This window comes from Eschrichtius robustus, chromosome 4 (assembly GCF_028021215.1).
Source record: "Eschrichtius robustus isolate mEscRob2 chromosome 4, mEscRob2.pri, whole genome shotgun sequence".
Taxonomy (NCBI): domain Eukaryota; kingdom Metazoa; phylum Chordata; class Mammalia; order Artiodactyla; family Eschrichtiidae; genus Eschrichtius; species Eschrichtius robustus.
In genome coordinates, this window is record NC_090827.1 from 53238034 (window position 1) to 53254895 (window position 16862).

Sequence of the window (16862 nt, forward strand, 5' to 3'; positions counted from 1 at the left end):
GGAGCCTGAATGTCTTTTGGCACGTCTTCACAGCCCCATAAAGTAAATCTACTCCAGGAGTTAATTGCCTAGCAATGCAGAGTTTACTGTAGATTTTATACACAAAGGGAGGATTTCTGTCATAAGCCATGTAGCAAACCACTTAATTAACATTCCCATCGCCCATCTCTGTCCTCCCCAAAGTCATCCCCTGCAGCAAGCCAGCCACAGGGGCTCCACATACCTTTATTTTTCCTTTTTTTTCTAGGTTAACTTGGCATTTTATTTCATTTTTTTAATTGAGATATAATTGACGTATAATATTGCACTCGTTTTAGGTGTACAACGTAATGATTTGATATATGTATATATTGCAAAATGACCACCACAATAATTCTAGTTCACATCCATCACCGCACAGTTACAAGATTTTTTCTTCTTGTGATGAGAATTTTTAAGATTTACTCTCGGGCTTCCCTGGTGGCGCAGTGGTTGAGAGTCTGCCTGCCAATGCAGGGGACACGGGTTCGAGCCCTGGTCTGGGAAGATCCCACATGCCGCGGAGCGACTAGGCCCGTGAGCCACAACTACTGAGCCTGCGCATCTGGAGCCTGTGCTCCGCAACAAGAGAGGCCGCGATAGTGAGAGGCCCGCGCACGGCGATGAAGAGTGGCCCCCGCTTGCCACAACTAGAGAAAGCCCTCGCACAGAAACGAAGACCCAACACAGCCAAAAATAAATAAATAAAATAAAGAATTATTTAAAAAAAAAAAAAAAAAGATTTACTCTCTCGGCAACTTTCAAATATGCAAGACAGAAAATTTAAATGGCATTACAAGGTCACCAATGTATACAGAATGGCAGTGCTGAGTCTAGAAAGCAGGTCCTATTTCATTGTTCATAACAGTACACAGAAGTGTTTTTTATTTATTTATTGTCTTACAAAAATTAACCCTGGGGTTTAGGATTCCAAGGATTGCTATTATAAATTTATAAAATATCCTGTCTGTTGCCTTCCTAGCAGTCTTCATTTTTTCTATTTTTTGGTTTGTTTAACACCTGCATTGATGGTAACTGATAAGCAGCATGAAAGCGGGGGACAGATCATATTTGTTCTAATTTCCTTTTTACTCCCCCAGCACATGGAAAATACTGTGGTTAAGAGGTCAGTAGATTAGTTTCAAAAGTATAAAAGGTGGCAAGAATAGTAATCAGATAAGACATTTGTGCAAAATGAAACTATTTGGAGGTATTTTTTCTAGTCATTTTCTTTATGAAACTATGTGATAATGTTGTGCATACCATTTTCTAAATTGCTTGTTTTGTTTTATGGCTTAGCCACAAATTATGAATGACTTCCCATATTAATAAATATCAAAAAATATGCACTACAGTGCTATTAACTATAGTCACCATGCTGTACATTATATCCCCATGACTTATTCACTAGAAGCTTGTACCTTATGACCACCTTCATTTTTGCCCACCTCCCACTGCTGGCAACCACCAATCTGTTCTCTGTATCTATGAGTTTGGGTGTTTTTGGTTTGGTTTGGTTTGGTTTTTTTAGATTCCACATATAAGTGAGATCACATGGTATTTGTCTTTCTGTCTGACTTGTTTCACTAAAGCATAATGCCTTCAAGTTCCATCCATGTTGTTGCAAATGGCAGGACTTCCTTCTTTTTATGACTGAACAATATTCCAACAATATTCCAATATATATCACATTTTCTTTACCCATTCATCTGTCAGTGGACACTTAGGTTGTTTCCATGTCCTGGCAATTATAAATAATGCTACAATGAACAGTGGGGTGCAGCCCACATACCTTTCTTATGAAGAGCAATTTAGTTCCATCTCAGCCTTCTGGTCCTAGGAACCATAGCCCCAAAGATGCAGGATGGGTGTAGAATTCTGCTATTAAGCAAAATAATGTGCTTTCCATGTAGCTTACTTTCAAGTTACTTAAAAGTGATGATAAATAAAAAGGTTTTTACAAAATCTTTGATGAGGATGAGAACAGTTCTCATTAGCTTCATTCTCCCACTCTTGATATTACGCTTTATCCTGTACCTTCCAAATGCCTAAGGCTCCCTCATACCAGGCCACTTCCCTTAATTAAATCAAAACCTCCTTAAATGCTACTGCATGCTAGAGGTAAATTGCTAGAGCCAAGAAGCAACCTCAGAGGAGGTTGAGGTTGGGGCTGGGGGAGAAGACATGTAGGAGATTGACAAATTGACAAAGCAAAAGACAGCACAAAAGAATTCATCTCACTTTTCCAGGGTATGTAATAATTATCCATACATTCTTCCTGCCATGGATGCTATATCAGAGTTAGCTGCTGCTGCTTAGCGGCTTAAACAACAACAGCCATTTCTTCTACTCAAGAGTCTCTAATTTGGGCAGGATACTCTGTCTCTGCTCATGCAGTGTGAACTGGGAGAGCTCACCCCCGGGCTGGAAGATAGTTGGAGGTGCCTCTTGGCCATGGGTTCAGCCAGGGCTTGAGCCTAAGGGCCTGGGCTCCTCTCTACATTAGCCACACCACAGGCTGCTTGGACTGCCTCACAGTATGGTTGCTGGGAGTCCAGGGCAAGCATCTCAAGAGAACGATATGGAAGTGAGTAACATTTTTATGATCCAGCTTCAGAAGTCACATAGCTTCATTTCTTCCGAACTCTCTTGGTTGAGGCAGTGGCAAAGGTCCACCCAGTTTCAAGAGGGAGGGGACACAGACACTGACTCAGTGGAGCGTGGCAAGGCGCTTGAGGAACATAAGAGACAAGGGCTATTGTTGCAGCCATCTTTGGAAAATAGAATCTGCCACAGATGCCGTGAGGCGCTCTGTGTTTTGCCTTGTGGGGGGTCAGAACTGTAGTCCATCTGTTCTCAATAAAGCTCCTCCTGGAGGATTGCAGCAGATTGATGAGTTGCTGCAGCTATCTGCTTCTCACCCCTCTAGACCTGACTGATGAAGATATACTTTTTTTTTTTTTTAAATATTTATTTATTTGGCTGCGCCGGGTCTTAGCTGTGGCGTGCGGGATCTAGTTCCCCAACCAGGGATTGAACCCGGGCCCCCTGCGTTGGGAGCACGGATTCTTAACCACTGGACCACCAGGGAAGTCCCTGAAGATATACTTTTAAAACATCTGATGATTCGTTCAAACTAAGGAACTACTCTTTTCCCCCTAAAACTGAAAACAAAATTATTTCTCCCAGAACAAAAGAAGAATCTTCCCCACGAATTTGCAATTTTCACTGACAGCAAAGATACAAATTTCTGGCAGCTAAAAGATAGCCATTTTTTAAGGTTTCCAGCTTTCAAAAGCATGTAGGTCTAAACTTTGAGAGGCACAATCAAGAAAAGCTAAACACCAATGAATTTAACTGAAGGATATCAAGAAAGGGAAGAAATTCAGGGTAATTTATTTTCCAGCTTGAGCAGCCAGGTGGAGGAGAGAGCCACTAAGCAAAATGGGGAAGACTGGAGTGGGATGGGAGAAGAGGTTTCAAGAACATTGAAAGCTCTTTTGGGACTTGTTAAGTTTGAGGGGTATAAGGCATCCAAGGGAACGAGTCAAGACAGAGATGTCAAGAGTTTCAGTCAAAGGAGAGACCCAGGGTAGAAATACAAATTTTAGATTCGATGGCACTAAACTGGTGCTTGAATCCATGGCAATGAATGAGACGAGCAAGGAAGAACAGAGAGAGGAGAAGAGGGTTGAGGGCCAGGGCTGAAGAACTCTAAGATTTGGACATTAGTTAGAAAAAGGGAAGGTTAGCAAAACTCAGAAGGAGCAGTTTGTGTGAAGGGAGAGTGAAACCAAGGAATAGAGGAGAGTGTTTCGAAAATGAGAGACCAAATAATATGCAGACACTTGAATTGGGCCACTCAAATGGAGGAGCTTTTTTGGAGAGGGTCTCTCGTTTGCAGGGCTGTGGGGAGGGACAGCAAATGATTTCTCCTGTGGATGGCTATGAAAGGGTAACTATCTTGGGGAAATTCAACTGTTGGATCATGCCTTTCCACATTTGGAGGGTGATAAAGGCTAGAATAACAAATGGGGCAGGGGGAGGGAGTGGGGGGGGACAAGGAGAGGGCTGGACACAAGGCAACTTCCCTTGGGTCCCTCTGAGCCCCAAAATGAACTCAGCTTTATTTCTGTGGCTCACTAACAGTCAAGTCCCAAGGGTTCACTCTATTAATAATCACTTGCAGGAAACTGATTGCTTAGTTATCTGCATTGCTTTAGAAATAAATTATCATTCCGGCATTCTATAGGAAATGGCTGTCATCTCATCCTTGGGTCATTTTGTTTAAGACATGCTGACTTGCATTGCTTTCTCACAGTTTCAGCCAAGAATGTCAGTTCATGGCAGGACGGGAGGTGGGAGATGGAAGGAAGCAGGCTCTGTCCACCCTTCCCGGCAGTGTAATCAGTAATCTCACAAACATGCTGGCATATGAGACTGGAAACCCTTTTCCCAGATCCTTTTCCAGACAGGATCATGTCTTCTTCATTTCTTTACCCTCCTCAGAGCTTAGCAGATAGCTTTGCACATAGGAAGCACTCCACAAATAGTTCATTCAATAAGTATTTACTGAGTGCCTACTATGTGCCTCTCTGTGCCTCAGTTTATGAACTTATTAAATGGGGATAATATTAGAACCTACCTCACAGGGCTGATGTAAAGATACAATGAATAATATATATAAAGTGTTTAGAAGAGTACTTAACACACAGTAAGCGCCCAAGAAAAGTAAATTACCTTTGTTATCATTCTTGTCATTTGCCAAGCATTATGTGAAGCTCTGGGGACAAAGCAGTTAAAAAAAAAAAAAAAAAAAAGACTATTTCAAGGAGCTTAAATTCAAAAGCTGTTGTAGAATGAATAAATAACATATACCAACAATTTCTGTAAAGGAATGTTTCCCTTTGTACTTTCTCTAGATCTCTCTACTCACTCCCGCATCTCTACTAATTAGAAACAAAACAAAAACAAAGAAGCAGAAATTTCTTACGAGACTCCCGCATGAGCAATTTCCTTGGAGTGGAAGCTTTTGCTTGGGGAGCTCGGGCACGGGCCAGCCATACTATGAAATTGGAGGGAGCGCCCGGCTCTAGGAGCACCCACAGTGATGGCCTCGGCTCAGCCAATGTCCCCCGAGTGTGCTCTGTGCACAGCCCGGCCCGAGACACGAGGATGGACACCGGGGCGTGGCATCCGCCCTCAGGAGCTCAGAGGGGAGCCCAGCCTGGTCATCCCTGCCTCGGCTAAGCTGCCTGCACTGCCAGAATTCACACGTTTTCTAACATAGGATGAAGTTGCGTTGCCTGTAGTCAACTTGCATGAAGACTGCAGAAATACTGATTCCCAAACCCCACCCTGCATGAAAATACTCCAGGGAGGGGAGGCGGCCTGGGCAGGCAGGGGAGGGGAGGAGGGAGTGGGTGGGAATCTGAACTTCTAACACAATTACTGGTGACTCCAAGACACACTAAAGTTTGAATATTGTGCTTACTGGGTTTCGCGGAAGCTGGACTCTGCTGTTTACCTGTAGGCTCATATTACCTGTAGGCTTTAACAGCTCGGGTTTACTCCAATTTCTGAGCTCTCAAGACTTGTATGAATTACATGAGTGTTAGTTATGTTTATACCAACTACTCTGCTTTTGGCTTTTCAAAGCATCTTACTAGATGACAGTTTTTAAATGTCACTTCATTCATCAACATCCAAATAAAAGTACTGTGCTTTAATTTTTTGCAAATGATAAACATGAATATGTTCACCATCATTCCAATTTCTCACATCTCTCTACAAAAAGAAAAAAATCCTCATAAATAGCTTTGTGCATTGTATTAGTTACCTGTTCATACATAACAAATTTCCCTATACTTCGTGGCTTAAAACAACAATGATCATGTATTGTACCTTGTGTTTTCTGTGAGTCAGGAATTCAGGCAGAATCAATGGGAACAGCTTGCCTTTGCTCCATCATACCTAATCCTCAGTTCAAAGCCTCAAAGGCCAGGATTTGGGACCATCTGAAGTCCATTCTTTCACATGTCTGGTGGTTGATGCTGCCTTATTGGCTGAGGGCCTTGCTGGGACTGTTGGCCAAAGCACCCACATGTGGCCTCTCCATATAGCTTGGTCTTCATCAAAATACGGTGGTGGGTTCCAAGGACAAGCATGGAGGGTGGGGAGATCCTTTGTATGACTGAGCTAAGAAGTCACATGGCATCACTTCCATTGCTGCTCCATTGGTCGGCAGTCACAGGCTTCCACTCAGATTCAAAGAGAGGGAACACACACCCCTACGTGTGAGAATATCAGTCACACAGTCACACTGTAAGAAGAGTGTGTGGGGTGGGATAAGCATGAGGAGGGCCATCTTTGAAAAACGCAATCTGCTATATTGCATGTAATTGGTAATAGGAACTTGTGATAAGATACTCCCAGCACATGTTGATAAACTTATCCTTGAACACTGACACATAATTAATGAGGTTAGTGATTTAGAAATATACGGCTGAGACTAACTTGGATCCCACCTAGGTTAAGACCCTTCCAGGGTGATATCAGAGCATATTCGCACTTACCACATGGAACTGAAATTGCCCTGCTGTCTGTCTCCCCTGAGAGAGTGACCTGTAGTCAGGGATTGTGTCTTGTTCACTTCTGGATTCCCAGTGCTCTGTGATGCCCAGCTATGTGCCTTGTGCTGTTCACCCCACCAGTTCTGGGTGACCCAAGAAGCTGACCAAGCACATGCCCAGGGACCCAGCGAAACAGGGACACAGAGCGAGAGACAAGAGAAAGAACAAGACGCTTCTAATCATTTATCTAAGATTAAATGTTTTTTGTCAATTAAAATTAAAATTTTTTAATTAAAAATGCATTTGAAATTCAGCACATATAAATGATATGTCATTTCAAATAATAAACATTTATTTTGAACTAGAAATTATAGGACAGGGAAACCATGATCTTTTCAGGGCTCAAGAGCTTGCAAGAGGGACTCCCCTGGTGGCGCAGTAGTTGAGAGTCCGCCTGCCAATGCAGGGGACACAGGTTCGAGCCCTGTCTGGGAAGATCCCACATGCCACGGAGCAACTAAGCCCGTGCGCCCCAACTACTGAGCCTGCGCTCTAGAGCCCGCGAGCCACAACTACTGAAGCCCGTGTGCCTAGAGCCCGCGCTCCTCAACAAGAGAAGCCACCACAATGAGAAGCCCACACACCGCAACGAGGAATAGCCCCTGCTCGCTGCTCTAGAGAAAGCCTGAGCGCAGCAACGAAGACCCAACACAGCCAAAAATAAATTAATTAATTTTTTTAAAAAAGAAAAAAGCTTGCACAATTCCACCTGCGACTCTTTTTCTGCTGTGGACTCTTCACCATGGTGCGGTTACCTCCACACCTGTCCATCCCCACAGGTGAGATCCTGTGGAGGGGATGCCGTTCTCAATACTGCTCCAGCCCTTTATTCTCTTCTACCATCACAGACACAGCATTATGGGTGTATTCTGCTTTTCTAAAATATCGGTAGCTACTACAAGGAATTACAATGGACAAGAAGAAAAAAAGAAATGATTAAAACGTGTATATAAAACCTATAAAACAAAGCATATAAAATACTTTGAAAGAAAAAGTATAGGTTGTGCATATTTGGGTTTACTTTGTATGTTAGATTTCGTTGGAAACAAAAGTCTTCAAGATAAATTGATAAAACGAAAACAAAAAACAAGGCCAAGAGGAGCGTACACTTATTGTATACAAGAAAAAAACAATATCAAGATGGACATCCTTGTAGTACACCTACTATCCCTGTAGGATACAAAAGAAACTGGCATCAGTGAACATCTTCATACGAGGGGACAGTGTAACTGGGGGACCAGAGAGGAAAGGAGACTTACTTTTCACGATGCACTCTTTTATAGTTTTGAATTTTGCACCATTTACCTATATTATCCTTTCCAAGTAAATGACACGATATTTAGAAAGAAAAATAATGAAAGCGGTCAGTAAATAATAGTAGAAGAGAAATCAAATTCATTTAACCAGTAGAACCAAACAAGCAAGGCTTTGTCAGCGAGAAAACAGTGCCTGGGTCAACAAGACGCAGAGGAAATACTGGACAGTTTCACTTTCTTGAGATGAGAGGCAAGACGGAAGGCCTGGGGTTGGGGGCGGGGAATTTAGGAGGAATCTGCGCAGAGGTCATACAATGAAACCACATGAGGGAGGTGGTCTAGTGGGGGGATGTATTAACAGAAAGGAATACACAGTACGGAGACCTGACTGGCATGATCAAGGTCTGGGAAAGCTTCTCAAGGAAACTGACAATTGAGTTGAGATCTAGAGGATGATTAGGAATCAACTAGCCAAGAGGGACAGGAAGGGCAGTGCAGGCAGTGAGTGAAAAGAGTAGGTGCAAAGGCACTGTGGGGGGGAGAGCACAGACTCAATTCACCCCAAGTGCCCACACACATGGCTACCCACTGCCACCAGTTTATCCTGATTTAGCAGTCAAGATGTTCAACCCTCCCTCTCTCCAGGAGAAACCCTCCTCCATAGAGCTAAACTGTGGTGGGGAGGTAGTGCCAGTCTGTGTATCAGGGGGAAGGCATTTGATATAAATTGCATGGAGCCTGGGATTTCCTCTATTTGTTCACTGGTATATCTAGTATTATTACCTCCATTAGAAACTAAAGCACAGGTAAGAGAATCCCCCTGTCTGTCCAAGATTACACAGTCAGTGAGTACAGGGTATTTTGGGGTGCTCATTCAGGTATGCAGGTATGGTTTCATCCAGGCTCTGGCTCCAATTCCCTTGGCTCTACTCAATCCTCCCCCATTGGTATTCTCTCTGCACCTCAGAAAAACTGATGGAGAAGCTTTGTGCTAAAGAGCCAACAAACGAGCATTTAAATAACATCCCTGGAGACTTATAGTTAAAACCAAGAGACTGGGGACTTCCCCGGTGAAGCAGGGGATAAGACTCCGCGCTCCCAATGCAGGGAGCCCGGTTTCAATCCCTGGTCAGGGAACTAGATCCCACATGCGTGCTGCAACTAAGAGTTCACATGCCACAACTAAGGAGCCCACGTGCCACAACTAAGGAGCCCACCTGCCACAACTAAGACCTGGTGCAACCAAATAAATAAATATTAAAAAAAAAAAGAAAAAAGAAACATTAGTTAATTAATTTAAAAAAAATAAAAAATAAAACCAAGAGACTGGGAAGAGGGTCATCAGCAGAAAGGAGAGAGTTCAGTGAATTTCTAGATGTAAACTAGGTGGAGAAATGGTAGCGGAAGAAAAACTAGAGGAAGTTATATTCTAGAATACTTATAGAGGAGGCTAAAAAGTAGTGGGAGATGCTCTTTGCTGTAAAATCCCGGAGACTGTTTCAGAAATACTGAAAACAATGGAAGATGGAATAAGACATGCACTGGCATCGGAAGCAACAGCTGAATGAAATAACATGAGATTTTCCTAGCACTGAAGGATATGAGTCTTTGCAGTGAAAGGAGCCAGCACAATGAAAAGGGGACAATCTACAACTAGATATCTTATTGTAAAATTTCAGAAACACAAGCATAAAAAAGAAAATTCTAAAAGCTTCCAAAAACATATTGCTTACAAAGGAATAAGAATGAGATTGACTTCTCCTCAGTCACATCAGATAGTAGAAGAACATGGAGCAATGCCTTCAAAGTTCCAAAGGAAATTTGTAGACAAGAGTGCACATAACATACAAAAACGGCTTCAAAATAATAATAAATGGACACCCAGGAACCCTCCACTCCACTGAAGACACTTAATATCACCAGTACCTGTGATATACTTGAGGTCCGCACCCTGAACCTGCCCCCTCTTCCCCCACCTTGATTTCCATTATAGTTTCACCACATACGCATGTCTTGATGACCAATATAATTTTGGTTTGGAAATATGTATTGTAAAACATATATTCATTATGTGAAATTTCTATGAATATCTTCCTACCACGTGTATTCTTCTGACTTGCTTTTTTTCCATGCGTTTTTGAGCTCACCCATGTGGGTAGAGACCACTGAGGTCCATGCACTTTCACTGCATTATAATATTATTTGTCTCATAGTAATACAGTGACACTAGCTTGCTTTTGGCTAGTTGCCTGGTAGTCTTTTATCTATCCCTTGACTTTTAAAGTTTCTGTATATTATGTTCCTGCAAATCTTGATTAGAATGTGTGGCTAGATCTATTTCTTTATTTTAAAAATCTGATCTGAGAACTTTGTGTTTTAACTGAGGTATTTAAAGTGAGTACTACATCTGGGGGGGAAAATCTGCCATCTTATTTTCTGCTTTCTATTTCTCTTTTTCTATCTCTCTCTTTTCCCTCTTCTTTCTTGCCTTCTTTTGGCTTGAGTCTCCCCTTCCACCTCATTCCTCCTTCCCATAGGGGAATTTATTTTAAACATAGAATTATAAGTCTAGTTGAACTACGAAGTGTGAGGGAAGAATAAAAAAATTTTTTCAGGCATGCAAAGACTCAAAAAATGCACTTCCCATACTTCCTGTCTTAGGAAGTCACATTCAATGCAGTTGAGCTAAATGAGAGAGTGAACCATGAAAAAGGATGACTTAGAATCTGAAAAATCCTGGGGAGAAATAAAGAAAAGATTCGGGTGGATAGAAACCCAGCAGGTTTAGAGAACAACTAGCCCAAACTGGGCAAGAAGATACAGGTTTTTAGGAAGGAGCAATCCAGGGAAAACAGAATTCCCAAGATTTGAAACTGGCATCGAGAAGATGATTAAAGCACGTAATAAGTGAATAGAAACTTCAGAGAAAAAAAAAAAAATCCTGACTCTTCAGTTAACTAACTCTGTGACCTTCTGCTTGTTGCTTTTCTGCCTGGCAGTTTCATCACTCATAAAATAAGGTTAATAAGAGTCCTTCATCATAGGGCTGTCATGAAGACTAAGTTAATAATTGCAGAGTGATTAGAAAAGTGCCCAGCAACTAGTAAGGGTGTGTTAAATGGATAAAGAAAAATGAAGTTTGGCTCTGCCTTTAAAAATAATCACAGAGTCACAATAATATTCATATTGATTTTTTAAAAAACGAATTAGATTCAACGATTGGGCAATGTACACGTTTCTTAATTATGGGTAGAGAACAGGATGTGAGTTTTATCAACTTCAAAAACACAAAAGTAAAAACAAAGAGGTCACCTGAGGGCAGTGGGATGCCAGTGACACACAGCTCAGTTCCTGGGTTCCTACTGAGCCATCACACAGGGACCAAGGGACACACTGGGTCAGTTGTGCCCTCCTCTTCAGCGTGCTTCTCCCAAGTGCCAGGCAAGCCTGTGATAAAAGAAATTTCCACATATTGAGATATAGGGAAGTCATTCTGGCTTATGCATGAGTTAACTTGAATTTTATGCTAACTAAAATAGCCTGTTTGTGACCTATCAAACATACATTGTACATCTGCTTTAATTACTATAGAAAAGGGCACACTGACCAGTAGTAAAGAATGTCCAAGTGAAGAATAAAGATGAAATGCCTCTCTTCCTGGGACACGAACCCTGGTACTCCTTTGAGGATAAGACTCCCTTCCCAGGTGCCAAGGCCATGCTGACTTGTGCTGATCTATGTGTTTTGTTTTGTTTTTTCTATACGTGCTGATCTATGTGTGTTTTTGTTTTTGTTTGTTTTTGAAACCTTGAAGATATGTATCCTCAACTTGTTGAATGTTCTTTGTTCTGACAAGACGTAAAACTGTGCTGGAAACCGTGCTTCTCCGGAGCAGCTTTTCAGAGTAATCTGGGAAGCTGGCTTCCAGGCTAATCCTTAGTTTGGCTCAAATAAAACTCTTCTGTTATCAGAGATTGTTTATTGATTATTTTCGTTAACACTGTGCCACCACAGGCTGAATCTCTGCAGTTTCCGCTCCAGCCTGTCAAGATAAGTCCCATCATTTCATATGATTTTGTCTATCCTGAGGCAGGCACCCGCTCCCTATTTCAGACAAGGCCAGCCTGCAATAAAAAAGAACAAAGATGAGACAGAAAGAGATCGCAACCCTATTCAAGTCCCTGGTTCCAGTCATCTTGAAGGGCTGTTTATATCCCTGCCCTCAGGCTCTTGCTTCTTATTTTCATGTTTTGTTTGGGAAAAAGGGGCAGGTAAGTGGGTTCTGTTACTTGCAGCCTACACACAGCCTCTCCCTAATGGAAGTTACTACATTTCATGAAGGAAGCTGGGCCTGTCTACAAGTCTGTAGCCACTGAGTATGGAGACAGGGTCCCTCCAGGAAATGGAGAATCTTCCATCTAGCTACAGAAGGACAGGAACTTAATCTGCAGTTAGGATTCCCACAATAAGATATAGGGAAACAAATGTCACAACTTCTTCCATAGCACCTCCTCATTATCATAAAACTGTGTTCTCAGTTGCAACCTTCTGGAAATGTATTTCCACCAGATATAAACTGACGAGTTGCTGGCATGAGCTGGGGGTGAATGAGCATCTAAGCACAGAAATAGATTTCCACAGAAATTCGTCTTGCAATATTGATCTTCTCCTTTACCAAGCGTGTTGTAAATCATCTGGTCTCTATTTGTTCGTTTTCCTTCCCTGGGAGAGAATGTTTGGATAGAGACGTAACTACATGAGCCGGACCCTTTCTCTGTGCTGCACTTACTGTATAAGCCAGCTCCCCCCCCGCCCCCCCCCCCCCCATTTAGAGGTAACAGGCTCTTAGTCTTCTCTCCACAGGAAGGTTAATGACTTGTATACGTTAACTAAAAAACAAGAGCTCATAAACCAAAACGAGCTTTGGCATCCGTCCTTTTTCAGACAGGATATGACTTCTTCTGCAGAGCTGCCAAGATTTCTAACAACGTTTGTAACAATGGGCCCAGAGGACAAGCAAAGGAAATCAAGATTCATTTACACGTGACCTGATAAAAGCCTGAGAAATAGAAATGTTTTGCCCTCATTTGCATCTGGGGATGCTCAAATTTTCTACGAAAATTTTTATATCACGGCCAGTTTTCTGGCTCGAAGAATATTAATTATAATTTCACAAGAAACTGGCCCTCTATTCGATATGAATGATAGCTCCAGTTATTCCAGATGCTGATTAGAGAATGGCATTGAACACAGAGCTTAGCTCCAGCTGTTTCCTTTTAAAGAATAAAAAGGATTTCTAACTCACGGCTTTTTAAAATTTGACATATGATTCACATACCATAAAATTCACCCTTTTAAAGCACAATTCAGTGGGTTTTGGTATATTCACAAAGTTGTGCAAAGCTGGGGCTGTGGGTTGGGTCTCAGTTCCTCTCCACATAAGTACAAAATAGATAAAGGAAGATAAACCAGAAACTAAAGAGACAGGGGATGGTTAGGAAAGGGGGGTGAGGGGATGGTAACAGGACAGCAGAGATGAAGAGGGAGTGACCTTTTTCTGAATAGATCTTACATTACCACACCAAAGGGGACAGGAAAGAAAAGAAGTAACCTAAGTAACTTTGGAAAACAGTGTTTTGACTTGATCCTGTAAAGCTAAAAAAGCAAAAAGAACTGTACACAACACTGTAGTCTAGTTGGTAAATTGGCTTCTCACAGAGGTGTCGGTTAGCAATTCTGAAAGCATCATGTGTACATAAAAGGGTTGGATTGAACAAATAAGTAAATATATTGTAGATAATGAAAGCTAAGTTTTTCACTGCCTGAAAAAGAACTTAAAATAAGGCAAGGAGGAAAGCTAGAATTAAACCTCGTGGAACTGGATTAGAATTAGAGGTATCAGTGTGAAGTCACAGTTTTGATTGATAATGATGGGCGTATGCACGCATATCCATATATGTACATGCATACACATTCATTCATGTGTATAAGTAAATATACATATATCACCTCTCTTTACTGAAGGAGCCTAAAAGCAATGAGAATCCAACAGCACCCAGATCTTTTCTAAATACCGTTCTCCAATGAAAAGACCCAGGGCTCCTTGGAGAAGAGGTTAATTCCACATAGGTACTCTTCAAACATGTCAAAGTCATGTAAAGCAAGAAAAACCTGGGGCACTTCTCCAGATCGGAGGAGACTAAAGAGAGAGATGACAGCTAAATGCAGGGTGGAATCCTGGATTGGATCCTTGAACAGAGAATGGAAAAACTATTAAGATTCAAATAGTTTTGTCTGTGGTTGAGTTAATGTTCTTGTACCAATGTTAATTTTCAATTTTTGATCATCTTACTATGGCTATATGAGATGTTAATTTTTTTTTTTTTTTGTCTTAGATGTATTTTTTTTTTAATTTATTTATTTATTTTTGGCTGCGTTGGGTCTTCGTTTCTGTGCGAGGGCTTTCTCTAGTTGCGGCGAGCAGGGGCCACTCTTCATCGCGGTGCGCGGGCCTCTCACTATCGTGGCCTCTCTTGTTGCGCAGCACAGGCTCCAGACGCGCAGGCTCAGTAGTTGTGGCTCACAGGCCCAGTTGCTCCGCGGCATGTGGGATCTTCCCAGACCAGGGCTCGAACCCGTGTCCCCTGCATTGGCAGGCGGATTCTCAACCACTGCACCGCCAGGGAAGCCCATGAGATGTTAATTTTAAAGGAAGCTAGGTGAAGGGCGTATGAGAACTCTTCTATTTTTGCAACTTTTCTGTTAAGTCAAAAATTGTTTCAAAATTTTAAAAAAGGTTTACTTCACATAGAATTCACTGTCCTTGAGTGTTCTTCTCCCATTGCCCCCAGCGTAGCTCAAAGGGATAGACTGTGTAGCTAAGCTCTTTTATCCCTTACCCTGGGTAGCATAGCAGGCTAAACACAGACTTGACATGATTTGACCCTTTCTTTCCTGTATTCTTTCAGGCCTGGGACCAGGGTGAGGTAAAACAAAAAGCCTATGGGCACAGAATTTAAGAAGACACTCACTCTTAGTGAAATTTCTGGGCCAAAGGATAAGTCTATTTTTTGATTCTGCTACGTATGTATATAGCCAATACTGCCTGCCAAAAAGAGAGTACCAATTTATAATGCCACCAAAAATCAATGAGTCTATCATCCATTTCGCAAAACCTTGTCAATACTGGATGTCACCTGGGTGGGAGGTGTGCGGTGGGGGGGAATCATTGTTTCAGATTATAGTTGGTATCTCAACAGTCTTTCAGTGATATCAGCTAACGTACATCGAACATTATAATGGACTAAGCCTGACTTCCCTGGCGGTCCAGTGGCTAAGGCTCCACGCTTCCACTGCAGGGGGCTCGGGTTCGATCTCTGGTCAGGGAATAAGATCCCACGTGCTGTGCGGCGTGACCAAAAAAAAAATTTTTTTAATTTAAAAATAATAATAAAATAAAGCAGACTAAGCCTTATCAATGACACCCAATGACTTTGGTAGGTAAACCTTATTTTTCTAATTTTAGAGGTAAGGAAACCGAAGTTTAGACTTTTTAGTTGACTTTCCAAGTCCACACAGCTAACAGGATTTTATCCCCTGTCAGCTCAGCTACAAACTATGGCACTTTTTACTACATCACGCCCAATCTCTTTACACCATTTCTTTTACATTTGAATTTCTTCCTTTTGAAATACCTGTTCATAACATTTTGATTTCTGATTCCGTAATTTGAGCCTTTCAGAAATGAAAGTGGCCAGCCTTCTCACTCCCTCTGAGGTTGTGAGGAACGGCAGATGTTTCCCACTAGAGCGAGGCTAGCGTCAAACTGTAGGGTGAGAATGCAAGGCAGGATGTGGTGCAGACCTCCAAAGACACAGATTAGAGTCCCTTTTCAGCCAGTTCCTAGCTGCCAACTTCTAGCCACTTAGCATTGCTGTGACTCAGTTTCCTTGCCAGTTAAATGGGGATGATAATCATACCTACCCCACAGACTTGTGAGGAGAATTCAATAAATTAATACATGAAAAGCATTTAGTACAGTGCCTAACACTTAGTAGGCATTTATTTAACCAATGCCAGGGAGAACAAAGGCGTCCAAAGAGGCAGAAGAAAAAAAGAAAAGTGTCTGATTAGGTATGGAATTCCAGATAGCCTGTTTTCTCCTTAACCCTACCTACAAGCTCCCCAATTTAAAAACGGCAATAAATACACACTAAATCTTATTTATTGTATTAAAGGGAAAAAGTAAAATTTAAAAATTGGTAAGCTCTGCCAGACATGTAAAACCAGTCAAATTATATAATGAATCAAATCCTTTCCCCCCCCCTAAAAAGATACATGAGTGTACTTACCACAATGTAGGAGAAGGAACACAATTCTGGGGGCAAGAAATGCTTTCGTTTTCAAAATCACAGAACATACCTTGAACACTCCTCTGCCCAGATTGCACTGGCCAATGAAAAACCACTCATTATGTACTTTGTACTGCATACTGCGATGGAAACACACTTCTCTCTTTCCTGTACCTCTCACTTCTAGTGAGATTCTCTCTCAAGCCACAAGATACAGCCTGCCCAGACCTATTTCTTAACTGTAAGTACTTTGAAATGAAGCACTTCTTTAAAAGCTTATCTTAGCCCTGGGGGGGGGGGGAAAGTATTTGATTTTCTTGTTATTATTTCTAACATGCAATATTTTGAGGTTCAGCCGAAAGACCAATGTTCTCTTATCTAATTGCTTTAAATTTAGTTAAGTTAGTCAAATTCAACATGTGCCAGGCATGTGTGAGATGCCATGCTTTTCATAAGGTAGTCTTGAATCGTCATCAACTACTGCTTTCAGCAGGATATATATATTAGGCATTGTGTTTATAACTTGATCATTAATTTCACTCTTTATTTCATACATAGGCATGTTTACTTGTGCTAGTCTAATTTCTTTGTCTTTTGAAACTATT

At 41.7% G+C, this 16862-nt stretch overlaps 1 protein-coding gene and 2 long non-coding RNA genes across 3 annotated transcripts in view; 1 reads left to right on the plus strand and 2 right to left on the minus strand.

The window, feature by feature from the left end:
* The window catches only part of LOC137764079 (uncharacterized), a 10463-nt gene extending 4264 nt beyond the window's left edge, over window positions 1–6199 (minus strand). The window contains exon 1 of the long non-coding RNA XR_011073907.1: window positions 5923–6199. This is a non-coding gene — a long non-coding RNA (uncharacterized lncRNA). The remainder of the gene's footprint in view (window positions 1–5922) is intronic.
* A 777-nt stretch (window positions 6200–6976) lies between these two features.
* Window positions 6977–16487, minus strand: LOC137764078 (uncharacterized). Its single transcript, XR_011073906.1, has 4 exons — window positions 16258–16487; window positions 11514–12030; window positions 11219–11353; window positions 6977–7545 (listed from the first exon to the last, which is right to left on the minus strand). It is a non-coding gene; the product is annotated as an uncharacterized lncRNA (long non-coding RNA).
* The window catches only part of LOC137764076 (placenta-specific gene 8 protein), a 35340-nt gene continuing 34813 nt past the window's right edge, over window positions 16336–16862 (plus strand). The window contains exon 1 of the mRNA XM_068542727.1: window positions 16336–16498. The gene's annotated coding sequence lies outside the window, so the exon portion shown is untranslated. The remainder of the gene's footprint in view (window positions 16499–16862) is intronic.